General features: G+C 40.4%; 1 protein-coding gene and 1 long non-coding RNA gene across 5 annotated transcripts in view; one reads left to right on the top strand and one right to left on the bottom strand.

Annotated features, from left to right (window-relative positions):
- Positions 1–15,715, top strand: part of LOC134551566 (uncharacterized) — a 30,641-nt gene extending 14,926 nt beyond the window's left edge. Inside the window, exon 5 of the long non-coding RNA XR_010080590.1 lies at positions 13,159–15,715. This is a non-coding gene — a long non-coding RNA (uncharacterized LOC134551566). The remainder of the gene's footprint in view (positions 1–13,158) is intronic.
- C5H14orf132 (chromosome 5 C14orf132 homolog) overlaps positions 1–20,951 on the bottom strand; it is a 51,346-nt gene that overhangs the window by 17,923 nt on the left and 12,472 nt on the right. The window lies entirely within an intron of this gene.

Raw genomic sequence — 20,951 nt, 5'->3', positions numbered from 1 at the left:
CTCTTATGTATCACTCAGAGGCAAACTCTAGGTTTATGTAGAGATTGTGTAAAAAGTTCTTACTGTAAAAGAGGTGGAGTGTACTCGGTGCACTAACTTCACTTGCAAAACACACCACTGCAACAGTCCAGGATTTATAAATTTATATAATGGAAAACTTCAAACTGGATTTTGAAAGGCTCCATTGCAATGCAGTAAATGGCAGATTTCAGAAAGATTTCCCACACTAGACTTCTCCTATTGGGAAGGACAAAGTTTCTTTGGTGCTCTTAGTGGATTTCTCAGCAGTACCAGAAAATGTTCTAGGTAAGATAACAGTTACTCAGTGCACCATGCAAAAGATAAAGGAAGAAGAAACTGTTTAAGCTTGTCCTTTTACACATTCCAATTGTCTTTCTAACTTCATTTTAGATCACAACACATATTTTTAAGGGTTCAATAATTATTTTACCTCTACACAGTGGTATAAAATTACATCCTTCTCCAAATGAATGGATTCCTCATTCAGGCAAGAGAAGGATACCTACCGCAGTACAAGGACTATTTACTACTAAAAAAGGTTCACACAAAAGCTTTTTGCTTCCATCCTTGTCCCTTGGATGTTTGGGAACACAGAGCTGTGAGAGTCTCCCCTGACTCACTGAGTACAGACTTCTAGTCTCATGTAAGTACATTGTTTCAGAAAAACCTGCAGAACATCTACTTCACATATCTATAAATGCCAGGACATATGTTTCTGAATATCCTGTAAAAAACATGAGCAGTGTGGGTATGGTAAAGCCCCAAGTCTCTGCAATACTCTGTAACCAAACTGTGAGGATTGTAGTAGGTAGGTAGACCAAACCCACAGATTTATTGGATTAAAGAAAAAACAGTCATATTATCTAAATCTTTCTGCCAAAATCCCATCATGGCATCGGTGATTGGTTTGATCTTGAGCAATGAGTAAAACCCAGACATCAGTGCACCCTACCTACATTCCCCTTTCAGATCTGGTAGGAGTCCAGGGGTTCAGGGGAAGATGGAAAGAAGTCTGAGATATTGTCCTTAAGAAACACCCTCACTGCAATACCAGCCAACCTTTCCTTCCTCACAGTGGTTTCCACACTGCTACTTTCACCCTCCAACCTTTAGACGCAGTCTCCTGTTTTACACCCTATTAGTAACTGCCTTTGAGGTTTTGGTATTATTTTTCACCTTTCTCAGTAGGGCCCTCTTCTACTCTAACTTCAACACTACTGCCAAAGTCACCACAGCCTATGAATAACAGAGGAACAAGCCTTGCCTTCATTCAGCCATATCACAGAAGGCTGCTATACCTTCAGCCCTAAACTGCCCTGTCAAATACTCACTGGGCTGAAAAATCATCTCTTTTAGCACCCTGTCCTTCATCTCCTGTGTTCCATTTTGATCCTCCCAGTAATCTCTCCCTTTGGAACCAAACTACACCCATGCTGGCTGTCTGCAGCTGTGCTATGGAGGCTGCTGAAATGGACAGCATGTGAGGATAAACCATCTCTCCTCTCTACACACTACACCAAAGACTTTGAGAAGTCTGAGAATGAAGTCATTTTTTTTGCTTGCCATGCGTAACGTTTTACAGAGATATAAAAGACAGGCTCTTTTTCAAAGCTGACTGCTGAACAAATTTCATCTGTACTAGAAAATACCATGTCACATTCAAAATTAAACAGAGAATGATGAAAGACCACAGTGGATATGCCATGCTGCTTAATCCACATTAAATAAAATTATGTTTGATATCAAATATGATTAGACAAAAGCAGTTTACAAGAAACCAAGCAGGAAATTGCAAAAGTAAAGTTTGATATGTTCTCCCTGCATCAAAGAGTTTTGCTGGCAGTTTCAAGACAGTGTGGTTTAAAAGAGAGCAGAAGCTTCCATTTCAACAGCCCAGCTTGATGTTTTGAATCCAATTCCACTGGCCTTTTTATGGCTTGGGATTTGATAAGGAAAGCATTTCTCAGTTCAATCAAAAATTCTTTTTATGTAGAGATTGCCATAAAAGGCAGTTCTGACTTCAAACAAAAGTGTATTTATGCAGCGATGATGCCACGTAACAGTTACAGAGACTCTAATTAAAGATCTCTGCAGCAAATGACAGGAATACATTTACTATACCAGCAGCAAAATGCTCAACCAGAGGTGCTTGCCTCCTTAGCAAATCATTTTAAGGCTATCAGCATTTAGGGTAGTCAATTCTGCAAAATCTTTTGACAATCATCCCAAGTATAGAGCTACACACACATGTGCATGTGCCCAACACAGAGGGAAGTCATGAGCACTGTTCTGGTAATAGATACCTTGGTTTGGGGCCCCACATTTTGTGTTCTCAAGTTATTTGAAATGACAAGCTTCCACGTGTTAGCTCCCCTGGTGCTGTCACAAAGGCAGGGAGCATCCACGTGGCAGCACAGCTACACAGCATGCTGTAAATGATGTCAAATCTGAATCTCCTTGTACTGTCTAAGGCTCCAACAAGCTCTCTGCACCATCTGAGGGGAGCACATGGTGAAACAGCTCTTCTCAATCTCTGAAAGCTTTGAGGTGACCTGGTGTAAAGCACTGACATTCAGCACCTGGCTCAGGCTCCTTCTCTAAGACTGACTTCCAGTTTTTCTTTTTGTAGGTCAGTAGCACTTCACCACAGATCTGGAAATAAACCTTCCCGCCAATTTCCCATTTGCAGAAATCATCTCTTGTTAATGTGCATTCCCCCTTCTCACTGCTACAGTGCCCTCACGTAAGAGCAGGAGGAATGGCCATATGGTGTCCCACAGAAAGTCCATCTCCCTTGTGTGTCAGCTCCAACAGTGGCCATAAATAGATGCTTAGGAGAGTAACAGCACAACAGGAGAAACATGTCTGATACTACCCCTTAATAACTCACAGCCTCTGACTGTTTTCAGCTTTAGGGAGTTCATAAGCCAGACACTATTGCTATAGATTTCATAACTTGCAAAGAATTTTGCTACCACAGACTTGTCCAGACTTTATCTGAGATCATCTGAAGCTGAGCATCCTTCTCAATCTGGCCTCTTGGTGCCACTTAACAGTCAGGGTTGTTCAGTGATTAGAGTAATGTAAATCATCCTTGGGAGATATGCCATTGCTCCATGGGAGATAGGGATGATTAGTATCAATGGCAATCTATCTTTTTTGGTAGATTAAATTCAGTGAAATGAATCTCCTCCTCAGTCTTGATGTCTTCATTCTCCCATAAGATAAAGCATCTTCCATCTTTCAGCCTTATTTGAGATTTTACATTAAAGGCTGTGAGACCTCCAGACCTGACACTGATGGGAGTTGTGAAGTGCTTGTAATTAACAGTAGGCTAAGGACAGAAACCTGCCATGCTCTCTGTGACTGCTCTCTTTTTCTGCCTTTGCCTCTACAAAGCAAATATATGCCAATTTACACCATCCAAAATCTTCACCCATGTCACTGCCATTACAGTCACCTGCAGTCTGTTTTAGCCTCAGTGGGTAATATTTATAGTTCAGACAAGGCTGCAACCCTCCCCAAGCACACTGGATGAGGGCAAAGAGTTAACTGGGAAATGTGACAGTGAGGGACATGACAGGAGCAGATGGCAAGGGGTAATGCTGTAGCACACTGTTTGGAAATGAAACTCCTTTCCTAGTGACTGTGTCGACATTGTTAAGTAGCACTAACAGTACATTGCTTGCTACATGGCTTCTGGGACTGGCAAAGAAAGAATTGAAATCATTAAATAGCAACAGGCAGAAAAGCAAACAGCAAAATGTCAAGTGGTAATGAGAACACCCACTGCGCCGAATACCTCCCACTGGCATGCTCTGGGGTCATGAGGAGAGCAGGCTCTTGAACAGTTCTGTGATGCACTTTCTAGTTAGCAGAAAAATCCTGTTTTATAACCATGTGATTCACAGGAATGAAAAACAGCATGTCAGGTACCAGTCACTGATACTGTCAGTATGATAGCATTCTTAAGCAGCATCATATAAAATCCATCCCTTGGCAATAACATTGCTCCATTTCTTTGAGAATCAGGTGTCTGGCACTTTTTCATATTCAGCAAGAGAACTGTGACACTTGGCTGCTGCTACCTTGTTGGTAACCCAGGTTTGACACAGATATTTCAAATCACAGCTGAATCTTCTAGTGAGAAACTAAGAAAGCTCAGCAGCAGCTTCAACAGCTCTGCTGTATCTTTGCCCTGGTCTCACCAAGCATCACTCTAGGAATGAGATACTAAGAGGTGAAATGTCACCACGACTCAGGTGTTGTTCTGTAAAATCCATGTTGCTACTTCAGAATATCTACCTTTCCAGTGTTTCTTTTTTGTTAAATTTTAGATATGTTTTTACAAAATGGTATGATTTGAATACATAAAGTGAAATTATTATTTCCTTCTGCCCTGGTAGCATGTGATCACTGCAGTGCATATTTGCATCTGAAAACATTCCACCTGCAGTCATAAATCAATCTAACACAATTGCCAGAGGCAGTAGCAATATATGAGTTCACAAATTCATCATAAGAACATCTTAATTCTTATGTTCTTTTTAAATAAATGGTTTTTTACTAAAGAGATATCCTGCATGACCAGTATTCCCCCCACAGTAATTCTCTTGTGTCTCACAAAAAGATCCATATATATTCTCCTTATCTAAAGTACACACTGTAAATGATTTTATTACTGATTTACAGGTAATATTTGGAGAAGCAAGTTCTTCTGTCCTCTCTTTGCCAGAATATCACCCTACTGCTTACAACGCAAACTGGGTGCACAGTGACAATCAGGACTTGTTCTGTGTTCACTGCAAGTGGATTAGATTGAACACATTAAACCCACACACAAAATTAACCACCACCTAAGGCAATCCTCTTTAATTTAATTAAATACATCTAATTCTGAAGAGGAAGATCCATGAAAATGTTTTATGCAGTTAGCTTCAAATTCTCATTTTAATTGATTCAGATTCCTGCTTCTCCCTGAAATCACAGTCTTAGGTTGACAAGCTTGGAAAAACCAGCTGCTTACTTTCAAAATGTAGTTGTCAAAATGTTCACCCTACCAGTGGAAATGGAAAATTTTCACTCCAACATGGAGGCATCCAGATTTCACGTGCTATTTTAATTTGTTAAAAACTTTCCATTTTATCAATCTCTGTTTTTCTTCCAATCTATTATATTCCTAGAACCTGTGCATTACTTTCTCCACTGCTTTCCAATCCATCCTAGGCTAGATACAATGTCCTTTTAGATGATAGCACTATTCAAAGTGGTTCCATACCAGCAGTATCTCAGAAGCTAGAGGTTTGAGCCTTGCTGTTGAACCACACACACTAAGAGCTGCCTCGATCAACAGATGTCTAGATATGTTCTGGAAGGAACAACCCAAGATGTTCCAAGATGCTGCAGCAGGCACTTCAGCTCTGAGTTTGCTCTTGGCTGCAGAAACTGGTTTCCCTTAACTAAGGTATTCCCACAAGGAACTGAGCTCAGCTAGATCAGCTGGCCCTAAGCTACTGCTATTATGAGCACAGGTCCTGTGCAGGCTGGAGCACCTCCCTGTGGAAAGTTCCCCCTCTGAATCAGCTGCAAAAAATAGTGTAGATAACTGGCATGAAGATAAGCGAATTTTTCACTCATATTTCTGAATAGGTAGCATCCAAGATACCTAATGATAAACATGCTGTGATTCCTGTCCTGCAATTCACATCTGCCTAGTAGCCTGTTGAAACAGCTTTTTTTATTTCAAAGAACCCTACTGCTTTTAAACTATTAGTCTTGACCAACTACTGTTGGATTTCATCTTCCAAGTACATAAGACTGAGAACAAACAAAAGCCTTTCTAACAAAAAAGCTGACAGTAGCTGACAAGTCTCAAAAGGATACAGAGAATTTTCTCATTCCACCCCGGTCCCAAAAATTCCTCCTCTCTTTCCAGCCAATGCCAGCAATGATGCATCAAGGAAAACAGCAAGTTTTGTCAGCATTGAACAGAAATTCAAATTTCTGTGAAGAAGCCAAAGTTCTAAGTCACACATAATTTATATTGGGAATCTGTGTACCTTAAATTGGAGGGAACGGTGACTATAACAAAAGCCTGCAGGGCAGTCAAGCAGACTGTGCTTTAAACTATCTGAATGTCCATGGAACAACTATTAAAGCAGCACTAGCTGACCTTCTGCTTTTAATCCAACTAATGTTAACATGCTACCATCCTTGAACGTTGTGGACACCACAGTGGGGGAAAAGATGTCTGGTCCCCATGTGCAGTTACAACTTCCATGCTTCCAGGAGAACATGAACATAGAAGAAAAATATAAACAGAGGGACCCAGAAATCAAGCATTTATCAAAATGGAGAATCTCTGTGGGAGGCTATAAAACTAATCATCAATGTTATCATCAGTAAGAGCTATTAAAATCTGTTTACCATTTCCCAAAACGGAAAAACAGCGGACACTTCACACCATGTCATAATGGGAAACTCAGGGAGTACAGGAATTCCTTTAGAGATAAGAGCAATCTGCAGAGCTGGAACAGTTCAGTACAGAAGGTGATTTTGGAAGAGCTTCAAACAACAAGTCTCTGAGTTTAAACTCTTTACTATTATGTGAAAAGAAAGAGGTACTGATTATCTCACTTAGTGCTTCCAAATTTTTTGGCATTGGTGACTTCAAAGCCAAACTGCTGGATTTAACTGGACTTAATTGTCTCCTGTTTTGTTCCAGGCTGGCAATTTCTTTCTAGTGTCAAGTTCCTCTATTACAAAAAAACACCCTGAATTATGCAAGCAAGGAACCAAAAAATAATCTTGGGGGAAAAAAGGAACAGTATCTTGGCATAATGTTTTGATGTCCCACAGGACAGCTTTTCTCTGAGGACAGAAGGCTGTATCACTGATAGGAAGCAAGCTGCAGTATCAGCACCAGTTTCACTTATGCAGAGAGTAAGTGGCTTTCCATGAGCCAGAGGGTAAAGAGGAAAGTAAGAGTAGCACAAGCTGATTGTAATGGCACTTTGTATCTGCTGAGGAAAAGGCATTCCCACCATAAACAGAAAAGCCACATTATGGGGTGTAAGTGGACAGCCAAAGAGCAGAACTCGAGAATGAACATATTGGAAAATAATTGAACAAATCATAATCCCATTTCTCAAAGTGAAAAAGGGCTGCTCAGATTCTTCCTCCACCATAATCTTTGCAGCCCTGTTCATCTCTGAGAAAATGGTGATGCCTCATTATCAATTTGGTGACGTGGCCAAGATTCTGGGTAGCAAAGAAAGAGACTGACCCTCATATTCTTTTGATTTTCCCTCTGCTCTCTCTTCCTTAGCCTAACAAGATGCTTAGGCTGTCCTCCAGAGGGCTGTGGGGGGATGTCTGGAGAGATGGGAATTGGCAGCCATTCACAACAAGGGAAACAATGACACAATTTCAAAAGTAGAACTATTCGAGATGAAAAATTGTTTAAATCATTAGACTTCGGGCATGGGGAAAAGTAACAATTTTGTAAATCGCTGTATCCTTCAGTTTCATAATCAGCATGCTTTTCACAAACACTAAAATAATTTTAAGGGGCAGGTGTTAGGAGCTGGAACTAGGAGGATGCAACAGTTTGGACATCGTCTTATTTCTCTGGAGGAAAAAATAACTGAGCAGAAATTCCTCTATGTTGCATATGCTTACCACTGCTCAAACCAAAACACAGGAGCAATAAAAAAAACCTTGCATATTCCTCCAATCCTTGCTACACAGCCCATGAAAAATTAATTGGCTGAGATTTAACTAAGCCATACTAACAGGCTTAGCTCTATATCACCAGAGAAATTACTTACTATTCCACACAGACTCAAAAGCTTTCAAATTTCCAAACTATAAATCTCATGTATCTTATGTTACACTGTGATGGCTGTACTGCAAAGACAAGTTGGGATACATTTACTTATTGAGAGAAGTAATTACTACCACTGTAGCTCTGCTGTACCTAATGATGTGATATAAATGTCTCATTTTCAGCACCTTTGAGATAGCCACATTGAACCTATCTTCAAATATGGTAAGAGTTAGGTCACTATAATAATGCAAACACAGTGGGAAGAATGTTATTCTATTATGACTTCCAGAGATTAATTCTCTCATGGAAAATACTTGCAGGCATCCAATAAAAAGCCTCAGAATGGAAATTAAAACAATTTAATAGATTCAACTTATTCCATTAAGATTCTTTTCCTTAAGCTTATATATTCTATCAGAGTCTCTGAAAAAACAGCAGAGAAAGAAAACTGGTAATGATGTGTGCAATGTTATTTTGGCTATGCAGCATTTTTATCCAACATTTTTTTCTTTTTTTTTCATATTTTTTTCTTACCCTTTCACTCTCATGCTGCATTACATCTTCACAAACAAAAGAGTGGAGAGGGCTGAGGTATGCTGAGAGAATATTTGAGGTATATCTCTGATGCCTTATATAAGGCTATTTTTGTAAACATTTTTGCTTGCATACTTGGCACCTATTTCAAGACACACAACAAGCCTGAGAGGCAACAAAAACAAGGTATTCCAGCTGAGATGGACAAAAAACAGAGAAAAATCTGACACAGTGTTAGTCCTCCTCATGTCTGGAGATATTAAGGGTAGCAGCCAGCATACAGATCAAGCAAAACAGAGAACTGCTTCCAGGAAGAAAGGAGGACTGCCAAATGTCCCTGCTGCATACACTTCATTTGATGGAATACCAACATGTGTCAGGCTGGCACCCATCGTGATCCCATCAGGCATATCAGCCTCAACATATGGCTTGAACAACCTACAGACTACACATTGCTCTCAACTCATTCTGTAAGTAGCAGTTTACAACTAAAGAGGCACAATTTGCTTGAAAATTAATCCTATTTCCTTGCCTTTTTGTCTTATGAGTGAGCCAATCACACATTACACAAGAGAAAATTGGAAGGTGAAACAATGTTGATTTCCTAATTTCTAGTATTTGAAGAGTAGTATTCACTGAGCTAAGAAAAGCTCCACCCAGCATTAATTATTTGTTGAATATTATGAAGAAATAAAAGCCCAGTCACATGTCAGTCTTGAGTGCTTAAGAACTCAGTGCCACTAAGCAAGTATTTCAACCATCTTCTAGGATTTACTGTTCCTACAGCAGAGCCCAAGGAAGAGAAATAATGTGTTTCTCTTCCCTTTTGGTGCAAGGCCAGCAGGCATGACATGAACAGAATACACAATGGCTTAAAATAAGCCTGGGTCACTTTGCTTTGAAGCAAAAGAGAAGCATCCATACGGGACATTTCACTGTCTCTTTGCAGGGGCAGAAACCTTCATCAAAGTGTGAGAACAGCCAGCATCAGAGCCAAATATTCCATATGTTCTCACAAACCCAGATACTCACAACCCAGGTTTTCCTCATGTACTAGGACCATCAAGGGATGATTAAGTGTGGCTGAACCAGACAGCAGCTGATGACAGCTTTATCACGCCAAACAAACACAGAACAGCCAAGCCATCTGTGTTTGTGTGCTCATGTTTAAGATTGTTCAAACAGTTCAGAGCACATTACAGAAAAATATAATAAACTATGCATCAATTCTCTCTAGATAAGCCTATCCATATATGTATAGGCAAAATAACACTCCTTAGTGCCTGACATACATAGGATGGGTGCAAATCCATGTTTAATTTATTATACTTCTATTTGTAATTCAATACTTGTGCTTTGAACCCTTGGGGTTACTCAGGATAATTAAAGCCATAGATAGGTAACAGTTTTCCTTGGGAAGTTATGTTTTCCTACCCAAAACTGATTCCTGTAAAAGCTTGTTCAGTTATTCTTGTGTTATGGGAGGCTGAGCAGGAAACAAAGAAAATGAAGTCAAAATGTTTTGTATTTGCATTTTCTCCTCATTTCGCTCAGTGGAATATGAATTATGGAATCACTGCTGGGCTGGAGAACTGGAACAGTTGAGAGAGAAGTGATTTGGTATTCTCCCATGCCTGATGGAAGATACAAGTTCACACTCCCCTGGTGTCTTAGGATCTCAGGATATTTGGAGAAAAGCTTTGAAAGGACATAAACAGGAGAGAAGTGTTATTGTCCCTGAACTTGACAGCTGTCCCTGAGTATGCTGCAGTTTAGGTACTGAAGAAATCCCCCCACCAGAAAAGCACACCAGTTGAAAATCATTCAGGTAAAAGGTGTTGAAAAGTAATCAGAAAATGGGCTGGCTCCAAGGTCGGTGGGCTCCCTCCACAGCCTGAGAGCCAGAGTAAATGCACAAACTCCTCTGCAAGCTGAAGTTCAGAGCCTTCTGAGCTTCAGATGGTCAAAGCAGCAAAACAACAAAACAGCTACGGGATACCTTGGTGCTTTAAGAGGCAGGTTCACACTGAAGCAAGACATGTACACACACATAACTTTAGACAATTATACATGCAATTTTGTCATGGTATCTTGCACCTACAGGTGCAATTTTAAAATAACCCATCTGGCCAAAAGCATCTAAGATTGCGAATAATTATCAGCTATCAGTACACAAAAAGTAAGGTGAAGTATCAAGCAAGAGAACTGCACCAAAATCCAAAACTCTTGTTTTTTTAAACCCTTGGTACAAGACCTACATAAACAGTTGGGAAGAGAGGAAAAAAAAAAAAAAAAAAAAGCCTGGCAGAAGCACAACACTCTCAGCCCCAGGAGATGTGCACATGCAAGGCAGTGCAGTTCCCAGCCCTTGGCTGGGTTCTTCAGTCCAAGCTTATATATTCAGATAATGAACTCCCTGGTTTAGATTATAATACTCTTACCCATGCTGAGGTCTTATTTATGATCCCCCTGAACTCAAATAAAATATCACCATCTCATTTTATCAAGGCAGCAGTGAGTACCAGAAAAAGACTAAATGATGGAGGAGACAAAAATTGGAGCATTCTCATAGATTCTCACCAAGGAGCCACTGGCCCTGAGACAGGTGCAGCTCAGTTAACAACAGAGTTTGGTATCCCTGCACCATTCAGTGCAGCCTTAGAACTTAATGCAGCACCTGATAGGGGAGACTTTTTAAAGAAAGGTAATAGGCAAAGGAAATTTCACTGCACATAGCCCTATAACACTCTGAGGTTTTTGCATCCTGGGGAGAAATAGGGCTCTCCCTCACCCAGTGGCCTGACAGGTACCCGTGTGCCACAGAGAGACCTTCCCCAGCCACAGGAAATCTGAGTTGCAGCTCAAGCCTTTTTCAAGCCAAGGATCACTCATCAAAAATCCAGCACAGAAATATTAAAAAGCAGCATGGGAGTCATTCAGTAAAACAGTGCAAATATGTATTACTTGCAAAAATGCAAGCATTCCTCTCAACTTTAATTGTTTCTATTTTGAAATGCTGGATTGAAGATCTTCATTTCAAAAATACCTCCAAGACACTTGTGCATCCCACACCACCATTCTATGTCTCACATGAATAAACCCATAACACAATGAGGCACTGAGAGCTCAGGAACAAAATTCACAAAGAAGAATTATTACAATGGATGCCACAAGAAACAATTAAAGCCATCAGCAAAAAAGCCTACAGAGAGGGCTTAATTTCACCTGATTTGCCCCCTCAGAGCAGCCTCTTTAAAAATAGTCTCAAACTCCATAAAAATATTCTCAAACTCACCATCCAGTCAAAAGGAGGTAAATTTAGGGATTTAAATTGGACATGAAGAGATCCCTTGAGATGGCAGCTATTGCTCTCCATTGGCAATTTATGGGAAGGTAAGTACCTAATCTTAAGGCAGTGCACACAGCACTTATTTGATAATCTGTACAAAATCTCAAAAATTATCTCATTAGGCTCAGAAATAGGATCTTATGTCCTCCTCCTATTTAAGGATATTTCCTTACTTATTTCCTACTCATTTAAAGTTTCAGAGTTGCAGTAAAATTGAAACATACATATCAAATTAACTACGCAGACCCATTTTAAATGTAACTTAATAAATAAAGTAGTAGTAAAAGGAGTAGCAGAGAAAAATGAAGTAATTCTACCAAAAGTAATTATAATTTCTTTAAAGCAGATCAGCATTTTGGAAGTGTCCTGCAAGTCATGAGTGTAATATGAATAGTTGTACTTGGAAAGCATAGTCAGAGAGATGAAGACACATCAGGTAACATAGAGATGACCACAATAAACAGATGACCACGTCCACTCAAGATAAAACTAAATCAAGTTAGAAAGTTCCAAACATTTGAAAAAAACCAAAGTTTTCTATGTTTTGGTTGGTAGGGCTGAACTCAAGATAAGCTTTTACACAGAATTTTTACCAAGGCCTGAGTAAGATCTTTGCACCACGGATGCTTCTTTGAGTGTTTTCCTCCTGGCACAATTCAGTACCTGATTAATTGTCCCTTGAAAATGAACTGGAAACCACACTGTGACACATTTCCTGACTAGGAAATCATCAATCCCTGCATTGCATCCTACCAAGTACCACTTACCAAGTTAAGACATTATATATTCACTGTCAAGTGTATAGAATTAATTACAGAATAAAACCACATTTAATCTGTCCTGTTAGTCAAAGAGAATCATGGAAATATAACTGATAAAATGCAATACATCAGTGCAACATGTCCAGGTTCAGAACAACCTGAAACCAGAAAGTATTCCCCTTGGAAAAAAACTTGAACATATTCAAGAAGGTAGAATTTCATTATCCTGAAGGGAATATCTGGACAAACTTGTTTGATCCAGCTTGTAATACAAAACACACTTAGATGAAACACACACACAATGACAAAATGCAGCAAGTCAAACCTCTCAGAAGGACCTCAAGAAATGTCCCTGTGATCCCTAAGAAGGACTGGGTCCCAGTAAATAAAAGAGCAAATGCAGCATGATTAAACTTTAATTATATTTGGCTCCCTCAAAACAGATGCTCACAGACAGATTTCTGTTTCACCCACTAATGACTGTCATACACAATCATGTCACTGATTTCAGAGGGCTGCAAGGTTTGCACGCTTTCAGGCAAAACCGACGAGACACAGCTAAAGAATATTCACAAAATCCAACACCCTGCCTTATCCAACAGGGGTATTCAGACACTGCAACAGAGGTAAGAGAACCAGGCTTCCTGCTTTCCATGCTGTTTCAGGAAGAGGAACAATTGTCAGACTGCTGGTGCCTGTTACAAGCTCTGCATGTAAGAGCAGTGGCCCTCCTGCCTGTGCCTGGGAGGCCACAGTGTGCTCCTCCTGCTCCCTCTCTGGTCTGGATCCTGGATCATCACACACTGATCCAAGGATAACACGGGAGTGACAGAAGACAAACACAGGTAGGCAGATGGTCAGGAGGAAGAGGTGCATCACAAATATGTGCAGGGGAAAGCAAACTGTTAGGAAGTCATTAAGCCTTGGGTATTCCACATTGTCCCAGAGTAAACTCCCTCCCTAGAAATCTGTTTTTCTGATTATTTCAGATATGACCCCCATAAGATTTAGAGTGGGCCTTGGTCAACTTCAGCTTTCTGTTGCAAAATCTGCAAAGAACGTGATGGGAAATGGAAGCACTTATACCCAGTTTGAGGCTGTCTCTCTCAAGCTTGGCTCTTACCAGCTCAGATGAGAACACACCAAAGTGGAGTTCAGGTGTGGAGCTTGAGCCTGGTGCTATGCAGCACTGCTGTCATGAACTTCATTTCATTAATTTTTACTAAAATCAGCTTGTTTTTCTTGCAGCTTAAATAGAGAAGTAAGAGGAAACAGAAACAAACACTCCTGTCCCACTCCTTCAGTCCTGGGGGTCAGAGTATGACAGCCTTAGTGTGACCACACCAATCCCACATACACATAAGGGTCACCACCGATTTTAAACGTGTTCTTCAAATGCCAGGTAGAGATCAGATCCCACCTGTGCATCCCAGCTCTGCCCACAGCAGCACTTTTCCCCCCACAAGGCACTAAATTACTCCAGCACTGAGATAACAAAACCAGTGCTACCCCCTCCAAGGTGAACGCAGAGCCTGGATTTTGCAGAAGAGTAAGCTTCCACCTCTCACCTCCCATCATAACCCATTTAATTCTGTAATCCTGTTGTGCAGGCACCATCTGTTTCCCCAAAGGGAAGGTGCCTGCTCTTTAAGGAATGTAGAAAAATTGAGGTTTTGAGAACACAAGTACTCCTTATCTGTATAGTTATATGCCCTGTAAATCTCACCAATACCCATCCTTTCTATTTCAAGTTTCTTAAAGTTGAACCACGACAAAAGAAAAAAAAGAAGGAACATTAAGAATTCATCCAATTCTTGATGATCTGATGGAGAAAAAGAAGAAATCAAATTACTAGAAAGCATTTGAGTGCACAACACTTTACTGAGGAAGTATCATTGGGTCTCTCTGGCCTTTAGAATAAACCATTACCTTTCAATGAAAAGTTTAGTTCATATTGTGTCAGGAAAACCCTTATCTATTACTTGGAACCAAGCCCTGGCTGCCAATTGATTCTGGCCCATGAAGGCTCCAAATGAGATGGGCTTTGAGTCAGAATTTGTTCACATGCAGAGAAACATCAGTAAAACCATCCAGTCAGGATTTGTGTCACAACAAGATCTGTGTTACAAATATGATTATTTGCACAATGAAGGAGGAAGACAAAGGAAAAGTGGAACTAATTTTCTTTATGGACTTTATTCTTCCCCTTTTATTCATATTTGAAGTTCCTTCTTGCCTTATCTTGTCTGCTTTGACTGTAAGGTCTTCTGGGCTTTTTGCACATTTTCAGTGTCCACCACAAGATCAACTTATGAGACTTTGAAATATTACTAGGGCTCATCTCAGTTCCAATTCCAAACCTGCCTTGATGGATTATATCCAAAAATACTTAATGGATTAGTGATATTCTGATGTCAATTTTAAATAATTTTCATCTACAGCTTGTTTCACTAATCCTAATGAATCAATGGCTTCAGAACACTGAACAAACTCAAAATACAGCAAAGTTGTTTGCCTGCTGGAAGAATAAAAGTAAAGCCAAATGCTGATTCTGAACACTTTTCACCAAGAGGCTAAAATACAAGGGTTTGCTCATTCTTTTCAGAAAACACAGTGGCTTTGGTCAAAGGCTGCTTGGCATTCTGGATCTGAAAAGTGCACAGCTGACCCCTGCTGATCTCTAGTTACGACAGCAGAAATCAAGAAAATGCAGCATTGGCATCTGCCAACTGCACTTGGGCATCCACGACAGAAGATGAACCAGTATGAGTTGACAGCCTTGAAATATTTATCTGATCCATATTATTTTCATCTTAGGCCTTCATTTAAGCCTGCAATTTAGATGATGACATGTTTCTTTCCTTTGCAGAAATGCAGACAAGATATTTTGCACATGAAAAGTTTGACATTAGCAGAGTGAATTATAGGGATATTGATGTACTCTGATTTCTCAAAAGGTTACTGTGATCTTTTGTTGATTAAGAGACATGATGTCACTAAGATAAATGCTTCAGTTGCTATTAACAACATCTCCCACTGAAACATCAAACATTTTTACACAAAGTGCTGGGTAACCTAAGGAAAGGTTACTTCTCATGTCAGAGAAGGAAATCTGTAACCTTAATGATTTTGCTTTGCACTACAGTAGAAATGTAAATGCTTAATTTAAGCAACACTGATGCACCATTCTTCACAGCTCAGAAATCAAGCATTAAAAGCCACATGTAAAAGCCACATGTATCACCTTTTTCCAGGTGATAGCCTTTACATCTGCTGGCCATCTTGTTCTTTTAAGTGAAAAAGATAAAAAGGAAAAAAGCTACCAGGCAGACTAAATGTAATTTTAATAAAAAATGAACTGTTATTTTATACCATGATTTCAGATGATTATGATATCATGACACAAAATGATGAAGGGCAGATTCATGATGAATCTGCCTCTTTTTCCCATTAAGACACTGAAAGTGAAAAGAAATTAATCTAACCAGTCTGCTGCTAACTGGACCCAAACCACTCCAAGCATATCTGACAAAAACCCAGAGGTGCTGACTTCAGTTCAAGGTGATAGCCCCCCCTTCCTAGACATCCACACACAAGCTTTGTGTACCCTCTCCAAAGACATGGAGTCAGAGTAGAATGAAATTCTTCTCTTCAGAACTCATGCATTTGTTGAAAAGATACAAGACAACCTCATCTTTCACACAGTCAACTACAAACTCCTACTGGGTAATTTGAACTTGTTGCTTGAAGGACTTGGTTAAAAACATGGAGTGAGGGGGTGCAGAAAAGCTACAACCAACTATCACTTGATCATAGAAGGCATGGAAAGGGGGAAATACCTTTTTAGTCCACCTTGACAGATACATCTAAAGACATAATTTTGGTGACAGGATGAAAAATCTAAACAAAGATTAACCTGAAATGGACTGTGCAAATGGAGTCCTTGTAATGCAGCGATGCGTGACAACCAGATCTGAACACATGCTTTGGAAATCCAGATCTGAAAGCAGATGCATGAGTGATGGCACAAGACTGTTTTTATCTCAATTACTAAAAATGCTGCACTGAGGGAAGAGGAGGGGCAGGACTGCCCGACCAGTGAATAAGCATGGGAACTCAGACTGCTTCAGTGAAAGGAAATTTGCACAAATAAGGATATCCACAAAGCAATGACTCCTTTCCGTCAGCTTCACTGCATTGCTGTTGAGGTGAGATCATTAGAACTGAAGGGCTAACAGGATTTATCACCACTCTAAGCAGCTTTCAGAGTTGTTCTCTAGTTATCTCCATTATTTAAACTAATCAATCTTCATTTTTTTATTGATTGTCATTTTAATTAATTGTTCTTTTATTTGTTTGGCTTAACTCCTGATATGAAAGACGTTTAAGAAGGCTGGCCAAAATGAGATAAACGCAGTCTGGTGTTAGGCTCCTCTGTAACCCAGTTCATTGCTTAGAAGAAAAGGGAACTGCTACCTGGAATACAGTAGCTGGATGATAAACAGCCAGGGACTATGGAGCACTTCTTGGGAGGATCACTGTCAGGCTGACAGCTTCAGATATTCAGATATTATATTCCCATATTCATGTATGGGAATATAATTATGCTTGTTTTCTCCACAGATGTGGAGAAAAAGACAAAAATCCTTCAAAATGGTGTTTAGTGGGCTAAATATTCAAATACCTGTGATTTGATATGTCTTAAATTTTTTTAGGCTATCTAGGTATTAACAATTCTAGTTAAATATACGGATCCCATAGGAACTGTGAAAATGAAGATAAAGGTCTTGTTCAAAAGCCAAGAAAAAAGGAATGGGAGCAGGGCAAATCTGGCAATGAGGCAGAATTCCAACTGGAAGGTTACACACATCAGCAGTCCAGTCATGGCGCAGTATTTTACCAACTTTGAAAAGGGACAGCTTTCAGCAGGTATTGTGGAAAAAAACAATAAAATGTCTTTGCTGTATGTGTGAAACTAAATGCAAGGTTGAGGACATGTATGGAAAAAGGCAGCCCTGAAGTACAAAAAGTGATTAATGAATGAGATCATGGTAGCTGAAATTAGATGAGATTTGGAAGAGAAATACAGAAGAATGGATGAGATGACACAAGTGTTTATTTATTATATATATAAAAACTCCTCATCTGAGACAGATGAAAAAAAGGCCAAACATGAACTAACAAAACAATTGCTTCTTTCTTTGGTTAACAATTTCAAGTTTCCAAATCTTCATAGCACTTCCAGGTTCCTCTGCATTCAGCAAAATGCAGAGTGCACATCACTTGTTATTTCCTCAGCTTGTATTTTTCCTTCCACAGGTCTGTGCAAAGCTAATTTGCCTCTTACTTACAGATTCTGAGCAGTCTGTGGGCTCTGAATTCACACTGCCTGATCTGCTGCAGAAGCAGCTATCGCCAAAACACCCCTGACACTGCCTGCAAGACGGATTAGCAGGCAGACTTACATCTGCTCGTGACTCCTGTGTGGTTTTTTCAATTCTACTATATGTGTCCCACATATGACAGTTTTAACACAATGTTTTCAGCATTGTTTTCTCTGGATCATATCTATATCATGCAGGCAAAGCCTGCATTTATTCCCACAGACAATTTACAGCTGCTCTCAGCATCGAGCACTCAATGCACAGAGACACGGACCTGGGAGCAAACGTGTCAGCAACACCCATTCTCCTGGATTCCCCTTCTGCTCTTCAGTTAAAGGCCCTTCTGCTCGGGCAGACGGGGCATTCACGCTGGTGGGCAGTGGCAGATGGGCAGCAGAAGAGCAGTGCCACCCCCACCCACTGTCACTTCCCGGGCACTCCTTGGAATTCAGGGACCGCCGCTGTGCCCAGGGCTCACGAACAGGGGCTGCCTGCTCCTGCCCACTGGAGACACGGCCAGGGCTCACCCTGCCCTTACCTGGCAATAAGCTCAGGTGCCATCCTGTCACTGTGGGGCTCTCCTGGGCAGGGAGGAAGGTGTGGGCTGGCTCCCTCTGGTCAGCATCAGGTTTACATGACGTGAATGCTCATATTCCCTCACTGCTGCTTCGCTTACTGCTTTTTAACAGTAGTTGTTCCCATCAACCTGTCTCTTTGAGAATGTGTCAAATTTTTCATTAAAAATAAAAAAATTGGAGGCTATCTAGTGGCTTCTGTGAAACAGATTAAAAAGAAAAAAAAATCCATTTCTGGAGGATTCAGGTTTTCGCTGATGGTTCCCACAACATAAATCCAGGGCACGATTTGGGCAGCACAGCCCACCATTAAATCTGACCTACAAAAACAAATGTAGGCTGTATATGAAATAAACACTTGTACAGGAAAAACAGTATCCCATTTGAAAGATGACTGGGAATTGTGCTGCTTGAAGCACTGGTTATAGTAATTCCAGGGATTACAAAAGCAAGTCTACTTTATATTTAATTAGAAAAACAGAAGAAAAAAATTAAGTGAGAGGGAAAAAAAGGCCAAATATACTGACTGCTACGCTTTGGAAGCTACAATCAGGTGCCTCCAGGGAAATGCAGAGCTCTCCTAACGATGAACCAGTAAGATTGACACCAGGAGGTACCACATCCAGGCATGAGATCCTACACAGAATATAAGCTACTGAACGAATAAATAAATACATCCTTAGAGGTTCTCAGAGGTAAGTACCCAAATTATTTGATACTAGCTTTGAGGCAGGCACAAAAGGAACAGAACCATCACACAGAACCATGGCAAAGGAGGGTCAAGTGGTGGCAGAGATACTCAAACTCTGCCATGTGTTACCATGACTTGGGAAATCAGGTGCAAGGCTGCAGTAGCCCATTAAAGCAAGGAGGCAGAGACAGAGAGGTAAAGCCTCCCAACAAAGAAGGATAAAATGTTTCCTCTCAGCTCTGAATCACACCCCTGAAAGCACCATCCACCTTGAGCTTTTGAGCACACACAGCCACACTGTTTCCCACACTTCAAAAACAGATGGATAGGTGAGTCCCAGTTAGGAACACTGAGAGCAGGCCAGCCTGATTACAAAGGCCCTCTATAGCTGCCACTGTGCTGGAGTGTCTCTCCAAGACACAGCTGCTAAGGGGCAATCACCAGTGATCAGACCATGCACCCAATCTGCTGCACTCAAGGGATAATGGCTCTCAACTCCAAGCCAAACATACAGATCCTGCCATGAGATGCTTTTTCTGTGTGGTCCTCTCCACACCTTGAGGAGGAGAAAAGCAGAGACAAAAGGAAAAACAGAGCACGACATCCATGTCCCTAAATGCTGTGTCTTCAGGGGAAGTTATGGACTCACCCTCCTTCTGTTTATCTGGGATTGTCCCACTTCAGCCCCCAAAATAAATCACACATTTTAACCCTATCAACTTTCTTGACTTACTGGGGGTTTTTTACATATCTATTGTCGGCCACTGTTTGACTTTAATAAAGATTTACTGACTTAATACAACAAGTTTCATGCCCACATTTCTGGGGAGGCAATGATGGAAAATACGAGCTTCTGCATTTGTTTCTTGGATACCCAAAAGAAAATGTTTATATTTTCAATTTCTTTTCCCCTCCACATTTTCAAACAAAATAGGAAAGCAATCTCTAATTGTTATTTCTTTAAATATTTGCTCAACTACGAATATACTTGGCCTTTCTTACAGTAAATATCACTTGCTTACACGTGAGAATTAATCATCACTGCTGAGCAGGTTATAAAATCAGGGAATAAAACAGCAGCAGCAGACAGGAATCAGCATGTTCCTGCATTTGGTGAGATATATCACTTCTTGAAACACTTAGAAGAACTTCACTCAGAAGAGAAATGTGTGCTTTCACCAGGTAAGTATGTGGCCTTGACCTTAACTCTTCCATGAAGTTAACAGAAATAGAGTGAAATTCTCAGGTCAAGCAGTAGGTTGCAAACCACACAGAAAGTGCTGACAGAGCTGTTTTACCTGTGCCTCAATATTTTTCAAGTGACTGATTTTAAAAATAAATTGCTAACAATGCAACTGCAGGAATATCATGTTTGTTTATTTCCACATCAGTGACTGAGAGGCCGTAAATAGGTGTGACAGCTGCTGCATCCCCTCTGTTGTCACCACTCTGCTGCTCCTGTGAGACAGGCAGTGAACAGGATGACTACTAGGACTGACAGGAGCATAGTATGATCCTGAGGCAAAGAGTTGTACATGAGCTCTATTACTCCAAAATGGATGTCAGGGTTTCTGTCAAAATCAGCACGCAGAAAGACGCTGCTTACTTTTGGGGAAGAGCACACCTCATTCTGCTTGTTGGCCAAGCTTTACTGAAATAGTCCAGAGTCTGAAAGCTCCAGTTTTCCAAACTTCTGTAAGATCACCTGCCAGATTCATTTTGAAGGAAACAACACCGTAGTTTAAAAAAACCAAATAAAACCCCAAAACAACACAAAAGTCAGAGCTTGATAGTCATGAATCCAGTAC

Source organism: Prinia subflava, chromosome 5 (assembly GCF_021018805.1).
Source record: "Prinia subflava isolate CZ2003 ecotype Zambia chromosome 5, Cam_Psub_1.2, whole genome shotgun sequence".
NCBI classification, from domain to species: domain Eukaryota; kingdom Metazoa; phylum Chordata; class Aves; order Passeriformes; family Cisticolidae; genus Prinia; species Prinia subflava.
This window is presented reverse-complemented; position numbering and strand designations above follow the sequence as displayed.